Source organism: Piliocolobus tephrosceles, chromosome 3 (genome assembly GCF_002776525.5).
Source record: "Piliocolobus tephrosceles isolate RC106 chromosome 3, ASM277652v3, whole genome shotgun sequence".
NCBI classification, from domain to species: domain Eukaryota; kingdom Metazoa; phylum Chordata; class Mammalia; order Primates; family Cercopithecidae; genus Piliocolobus; species Piliocolobus tephrosceles.
Window position 1 is genome coordinate 176728259 of NC_045436.1, and position 8233 is coordinate 176736491.

Below are 8233 nucleotides of genomic sequence, written 5' to 3' on the forward strand. Positions count from 1 at the left end.
CACCAGAGGGTAAGCGCCGAGTCTGGCTCCACGCACGCACGTGGGGTCAATCCCCGGACACAGGCCTTTTACTGGAAGACCTGGAGAATCGCCTGAGGGAATGCCAGGAGTTCCCGCCTCCAAAAACAGCCAGTGACTTCAGCTCTCCTTTCTCCTCCTGGGTCCCCTCCTCTGGGACCCCCTCCTGCCCCATCTCATCCTGTACACCCACCTTTTCCCACCTAGGCAGAGGGTTTCAGAATGCCTTGATCAGACCCAACACCCTGCTCATTCTCCACAGACCAAGGCCGGAGATCTGGAATGCCCATCCCATCTCCCCTTGACAGAGAAGGCGGTACTTCAAGAAGCAGTCGCAGACCCTGGTTAGGGCGGGTGTAGGAGTCGCCGGCCTGGAATCAGATCATCTACTTATAAATCCTCGTTTTGGTACTTACTGTGTGCCTTTGGGCAAGTTCCTTAACTTCACTGAGCCTGGCTTTTTCCATATAAAGTGTGGAATCGTCACAATTGCTTCTATTGTTAAGGGAATCAAATGAAATGCTCTGTGAGATGCTTCGCACTGATAGCAATTAACGTTGATTATGAGTTCTGCACTTAGATCAATTTCAAAGCGGGGAGGGTTATGTCTACACCTCCCTGGAACCTCCCAAGGAGTCAAGGCTGGTCATTGACTCAGACATGGGGCTCAAATCTAGGTTTCCCCCTCAGGGTGAATCTCTGCCCTTAATGCCAGGCTTGCAGGGGCTATCGCATCAGCGGGATGCAATAAAGATCTGCCTTTGTGTGTGTGTGTGTGGGGGGGGGGGGGGGGGAGGAGGGGGGGGTGGGTAATTAAAAAGGAATTCAAAAGCTCGCCCTTAATTTGGAGCCTGATTAGGGGCAGATGGAAGGAAGGGTCCCCTGACCCTTAATTCTGAGTGGGCCTGGGCAGCAGCCCTACGTGGCAACCTTTCTTGCACATTTTACAGGCAAGGAGACAGTGGTGGGATCCGAGCCCGCGGCTGTGGGACCTCAAGAGTTGCTTTCTCCTCCACCAGCTGGGTGCAGATTTTGATGCTTCGCAGGGCGCGGCTGGACAGTTCGTGTGTGCGCCCACGCAGCCAGAGTTTGCGGAGTTTAGGGAGCGGGAGGAGGATCTGATAGACCCCAAAGCCTCCCCTTTGCGAGACCACTCCTTGCTTCACCCACCTGGCGCTTTCCATAACCCCCTGCGGTGCCCTGCCTCTTTGTTGCCCCTTAGAGGAGCTGCCCCAAGGGCGGGCTGGCCTCTGGTGCTTTGAGTCCTTGTTTCTCTGACGATGCTACTTTTAAAAAGATACCCCCGTTTCCTCTCTGATGACTCCCGTGGCCCCCCGGTGGCAGCAGGGCCTTCTCCAAGGGAGAAACGGCCACATCGACTAAAAGGGAATGTTTGAGGCAAGCTGAGACCTTGGGTGGGTCCGCCACCTCTTGAGTTTTCCAAGACTCAGGTTCCTTCTCTGTTAAATGGGCACAATCATGGCACCTGGCAGTTCCTGAAAGTGTGGAAGGGAAAGGGTTCTCCACGGGCTCTTCCATTCACTTGCGTCCCCAGTTTGGTGATGGTGGTGAGGTCACCACAGTTGTTCCGCCCGGGGTGACCGCAGCTGTCATGTATGAGCGCTTGCATAGGGATCCGAACCCTTAGAATCTAAGTTTTCCACGCGGGTTATCCCAACGACTCCTCACTACCAGATGGGCACGTGTCATTGTGACCCGTTTCATAGACTGAAGCATAGACAGTTGAATGACTCAGACAAGATCACACAGCTAGTGAGAGGGAAACAGAGCTTCCAACCCAGACAGCCATTGCTGGGTGCCACCATCTGGTGCCCCTAAATCTCAGTTTCCTGGTCCGCGGAATGGAATCACTTCCGGGCTGGTGCAGAGGAAACTGTGGGTGACTCCAAAGGCAGCGCGCGGTGAGAACTCCGGGTGAGAAGGGGAGCGCGCGCTGAGAGCGCCCAGCGTAGAGGCAGGGTGGTGACCTGAGCGCTGTTTGCTGGCTGGCTCTGCTCCCCGCAGCGCGATTGGAACTCCTTATGCTCCAGTCCTCCAAGGCTGTGTGTGGGTGAGGGGAGGTCCCTGAGGCCAGAGGGATGAGCAGAATGGAAGCGGAGGAGAGTGTTCTTGTTCTTGGAAAGTATCAGGAAGGGTGGAACACCATTTTCTGTGCGACACTGTGGACCTGGAATTAAGTAAGACACCTTCACCTCTTTTAGTCTTCTCCCTATGACGTATGCACTCTATTAATCTGTTTCAAGTGAGAAAACCGAGGCACAGAGAGGGTGTGTGACTTGCCAAATGTCAGATAGGTGTCTAAAACCTGACCTGTATTTCCCACCAACCTCTGCCGCTGCCTCTGGCGTGAATGCAGAAAGCATCCAACAGCCGACCAGGCAACCGGGAAGCGAGCGCCCAGGCCAGAGCCGGTTCCTATACTTGGCAGAATTCCCCTTTGGCTATGGTCAAAGTTGACCAGGTTTGCCTCACTCTAGATGCTGGCTGAATCCCTAAACCCACATTGGACTGCGAGAAACTGCTCTAAGCGTTGCCTGAGGGACGCTCCACTGTCACCAATGGGCCAACATCCTTCTTTACGGATGAGATACTGAGGCTCAAACGGGTTTAGTGATTTGAGCGAGGTCCGGCAGAAAGGCTGGACAGGACCGGCATCCCCGATTTTAGTCCAGCTTTCTTAAATTAATTAATTCGGCGGCGTTGAACAAGAGCAGCACACTAACAAATACGAGTTCGGGTAGAACTGAACGCTTCTAAGGGGAGAAGTAACAAGATGCGGGCGGGAAGCACAGTCGGAGCTTATTTTTGGCGGAGCGGTCAAGGCAGGCCTCTCCGCCCTGGCGACTTATGGGTTGAGACCTGAAGGGTGAGGAGGGCCATAGTTTGAAGAAGGAATTTCCTATTGAGAGGGGTCGGCAAGTGCAAAAGCCCCAAGGAGAGCAGAGGCCGCGGCGCGGCTGGAACCGGCCTTAGGCGAGTTTGGAGTAGGCTTACAGTTTTGTGATGTTCTGGCGGCCACTTGGAGCAGAAAGATGGGGGCGGGGTAGAAGGGGCCGCGTGCCCTTGTAGGAGAGGGACGTGTCAATGGCCGGGACCAGGGGTGGTTGCCTGAGACATGCCTCGTCCTTGGCGATTACCCTTCTTTCCTGTAATTCTCCGACCCCCAAATCGAGAGGGTTCCGGAAGAAACTTAGCAGCCTTGCAGAGTGAAGCATCGCCCGGACACACGGATATTTCTCCTCCCTCCGAGCTCACCCGGATTCCTTGGGGCCCAGCTGCGGTCCCGGAGTCCCCGAACTCGGCTGTGCCAGCCCGGGGCGGGTCCAGCTGAGCCTCAGTTGTGGGGCGGAGTCCGTCGCGGACACCCTCACCCACCGGGCAACCGCAGCTCCCAACTCCGCTGGTTTTCCCCTCCCTCTGACACCCTGCGCGGCTCCTGCGCCCCAGCTGCGCGCCAGCTGTAGGAGCCTGCTAGGCCTGCGCCCCCGGAACGCAGTCATCCTCCAAGCCCGGCCCCGCGCCCATTTTCCGTTCCAGGAAACTGAGGTCTGGAAGCCTGTGGAGAGAGGGACTGTATTGATCTGTACCGGATCCAGACCCTGTGCTAAACGTTCGGCGTGCATGGAGCCGTTTAATCGTCACAAAAGCCGAACGACTTAGGGAGGAATATTATCCCATTGCACACATGAGCACACTGCTGCGCAGAGGCACGAAGGTACCTGCCCAGGGTTTCAGCCAGCCCCATTTCCAACCGAGGAAGGCAAGGGAGCAACACGGGGAGCAAAATGTAAGGAGATACTTTCAGGGTTGTGCAAGTGCGGGATGGGCGCCTGGAGAGAAGGGAGGAGGGATGAACTATCCAGAGAGGAAGGTCCCCCCGGCCCCGACTTATCAGAATAATTGTCTCAATTCTGCTTTCGCGGTGTCTGTTGTGCCCATTTAACAGAAGAGAAACATGAGTCCCAATCTGCCCCTCGCCGCCGCCACCAGCACCTGGGATTTTACTCACACTTCAATTCCTGCCTGAGGAATTTATGCCAGCGCCCACTATGGCCCCGCGTGGGGAATCGAGCGCCCCATCCCTCGGTGAGCGCTCATTCTGAGCCTGAGCGTATGACAGGCCCCCCAAAGGCACGGTCTGCCTTAATCCACGCCAAGTCCTCTAAAGGAAAACATTGCCTTAGTTCTTTCTCACAGACGTGTGGACTGTGGACCAGAGGTGTCAAGCCACGTGCCCAAGGTCACCAAGCACTTTCTGGGTGAGCCCTCAGGGAATCCGAACTCCCGACCCAAACCCGGGATTTCCCCGCGCCCTTGTGGGCCTCCAAGGGGAGCTGCGAGAAGCGTGGACACAGCGGGAACTTTGGGGCACGGACGCAAGGAGGCGCTGGGACTGGTTTGCTCTGAGTGCTCCCGCTCCGGACTGCTTAGAAGCGGGGCCTTGGGCAGCAGAATCCCAAGCTCCTCCCGGAGGGAAATCCGGCAGCTCCCGTCCGAGGGTAGGGCCAGTAGACCACCTGATCCAGTAAACTCCACTGGCTTCGGGGGTGGGGAGTTGGGGCAGGTGCGCCCGCGGAGCTCGGTATAAGAGCCGTGCCTGTGCCACATCCTTAATTTCCAGGAGGAGAGCTCTGGATTTCCTGACAGCCGGGCTGGGGGAGGCCGGAGAAGCTGGCGGAGATCCCTGAGAGGACTTCTTCTTGCCCCTTCTTTTTTTCCTCCCCAAGTTTCTTCTTCTTTTGTTGTCTCTCTTTTCCCTCATTTTATTTTAATACGATGACTGTAATTTCTTACGTTAAAAGGTGTGGCGTGGGCAGTGGTTCCCTGAACACTGGCTCATTCAGCCACTCCTCCAAGTGCAGGGTCGGGGTGAGGTGCTGAGGCCCCTGCCCCGCAGCAGCGGAGGATGCGAGTGGAAACCGCTGATGCTAAGAAGGAACGGAAAAATATCACTCTCAAGCCAGGTAGTATATAAAACAGAGTGGTGAGATAGCGATGGGGGTGGGGATTTTCCGGAAGAAGGAACATGGGGGACATTTGAATGGAATAAAGAAAGTCCAGGCCACGGAACCAGCAAATGCAAAGTCCCCCAAGTCAACGAGTGGGCAGAATTGTGAGGCTGTGACCATCCTTCAGCCTTCAGATGACCCTGGCATGATTTGCCTCACTGAAGAACCTCTCTGCTGTTCATGTGAATTCACAGACCTTGTCTCCTCTGGCCTTCATCATCTAGCAGGCAACAGGGACGGGTTCTCACTGTGCCCATTTTACAGATAAGGGAACTCTGTGACCGGTCCGTGAGTGAAGAGGTAAATCTGGGATGAAAAAGCAGGCCTGGATCATTCCAGGACACCCAGTTGACTGCAGGCAAACGGGTTTAGGAGAGTGCTTAGGCCTATGCCTGCATCTCACCAGCACCTTCATTCCAGGAGGGACAGGGTGAGTGATTTGGATGATCCACAAGAAATGTTCCAGAGCATGGTGCACATGGAGTGCATTACCCTCTTGCTCAGAGAGAAGCCCCTGGAGGAGATCAGGAACTGTTGGTTTCTGAAGGGTGTTGATATCAGGGGGTGTTTCTTTTTCCTGTATACGGTCCGCCCTACCTCGGTGGGATTCCAAAGATGTTTGGGTCCTTGTTCCTTCTGGGAGAAAGCACCTGCCCCATCCACAGCCAGGGGGATCCATCCACAGCCAGGGGGATCAGCACGCACCTGGCCAGGCTCACCAAGATTGCGTGGGGTCTCTGAAGTAATTTACCTGAATGAACCCCTGACCACTGCTTGGGGAGTGGCAGGGCCCAGTCTGATTTCATTCTCCCATGCTGGATTCATGGGCATGGGGCTTGCACTCAGAAGGGTGCCACGCTTGGGGTGTAGTGCTTCAGTTACCATCTTGGAGTTCTTAGTGATTTTTATCTTTGATTTTATGCATTATAAGTGATGTTTGATGGGACAGTGGAGTGTGTTCTGGGCACTTGGAGTGTGTTCTGGGCACTTGGACCTGCCTCCAATGCCTCCCTGAGACAATTCTTGGCTGCCTGCTTTCCACTCCCTGGGAAACCAGGCCCTGCCCAGCCTCCAGCTCCCTGTCCCCACTGTGACTGCCACTGCCTTCCACCTGGCAGGGGCCTGGGTGCCAGTGTGAGGAGAGTCAGGGCTCAATGTTCACATCTCCGGCATCACCAGGTGAGACGTGGTGGGCACTGGCCTTTCTTGCCCTGGGCTGGCCGTGACAGATGTTTCATGGGCAAGGTGGGTAAGGGTTAGCCTTTCACCCAGCCCTGATCCAGGTACCCAGCACATCCAAGCACTGAAATTGCAATGCCCTTGGAGGTTACCCATCTGCCAGGGTTTGGGGCAGTGGCCTGAGGGAAGAGGAGGTAGATGCTTGACTTCTCCACCCTGGGTCAGATTTGTCAGCTGGTGAAGAGCCTTGTGCTCCCATGCCAAGTCACTGTTTGGGGCCCCAGGTGCCTGCGACAATCTGCACTCACTTGCGAATAGCCCTGAGGATGCATGAGTGAGCGTGGCATTAAATAGGAAATTTAAAAACAACAAAAATCATGACGGGTCAAGAGCAAGACCACAAAGAAAGTAAAAAGCTGTACGTGAGAATACCTTTAGCAATGCTTCCCCCCTACTTTAAAACAGAGGCCCTGCATTTTCCTAATGTACTGGACCCTACGGATTACGTAGCTGAACCTACCCCCATGTACTGGGTGTCTTGACCTGGTCAGCAGGGCTGAGCCATGAGAGGTCTGGGTATAGGCAAGAGCAGCCTCTCAGCCAATAAACATGTCTTCATAAAATAGGACACCCCCCTTCCTCTGAGACCGTAGCTTTACAAGGAGACATGCTTGGCAGCATGCCAATAGGAGATGCCGTCTGGTCAGGGCTGACATATCTGCAGCAGGGACTCTGGAAGTCCCAGGCTCAGAATCAGAGCTGGCAGGACATGAAGACAGCCAAGGGTACATGTCCTGACAGGCCACCGGAGGACATTGAGGTTGAGAAGATTTGGTGACAGCATCACACAAGGAGGTGGAGCTGAGCAGGATAGGGCACTCACGTGGTCTGGGCCAATTTCAGCCTGAAGGAAGTGCCAATCTCCGAGGACATATAAGCCAGAATGTTTATTTTGTAGTTCAATCCCCACAATGATCCAAGAAGTGGAATCTTAATACTACCTCCCCCTGGCTCTAAGATGGTGTGTGAGGACCCACAATTCCTTCTTTTCCTCCCATTTGGGAGAGTTCTCTCAATTTTCCTAAAGGTTTACGTTTTTATCGTGTGAGAGGAAGTATGAACACAGGAATTGGCTGAGTCTGGGGGCTCAGGAGCCAGGAAGCTTGGGTTCCAATCCTGGCCCCTCACCTCCTGGCTGTGTGACCGTGGGTGGATTTCCGAACCCCTTTAAGTGATTGCGATCAGTTTTCTCATCTGGATGACAAGGGTTGTGATAACTCCCACCTCATAGGATTGTTCTGAGGATCAAATGAGTTGATGCACGTGATGTGCTTCGAACAGTGCCAGCGACTTAGTGAGGCTGCAATAAGCTGTCTCTCGTGGGACTCAGAAGCTGGAAGCCCTGAGGGCTCTTTCCTGTCCTCCCACCCCACATCAGCCAGGGTGGGAGCAGAAGAGAGGGGGTAAGGAAACACTGGGAGAAAAGACATACAGATAGTGCCCTCACTTGCTCCCTCACCTTGTAGACCTCGCCACAAACCAGTGAGCTTGATGAGGCAAGGGTGTGATTCCCTTTAGCCAGATGAGGAAGCCACAGTGGAGAAAGGTGGAAGGATTTGCCCAAGATTGCAGTGAGGGATAGGCCAGAGTCGGAATCAGACATTTGGGTTCTGGGGCCAGTGCTATATTCTGGTCACATTTGCACATTGTACTGCTTTTCCTTGGATCTGCCTTCTGAATGGCAATGGACTGATCATGACTCAGATGAGCTAGAACCTGAAGACATGATAGGGAGTTGGACCCTGTTTTACTGCTAATGCTAGGTCAGAGCACAGCCACTGAACTCTAAGGCTCTTCTAGGAGCTTTCAGCAGGCACTATCAGTCTGTAATGGCCATAAGGTATTTATGGACAAGGAGTTCCAAGAAATCCTCAAAATGCAGGTGGATGGATGAAATTCCACTTGGACACAATTGTAGTAAAAGTCGTTTAAGTAATTAGCGTGCG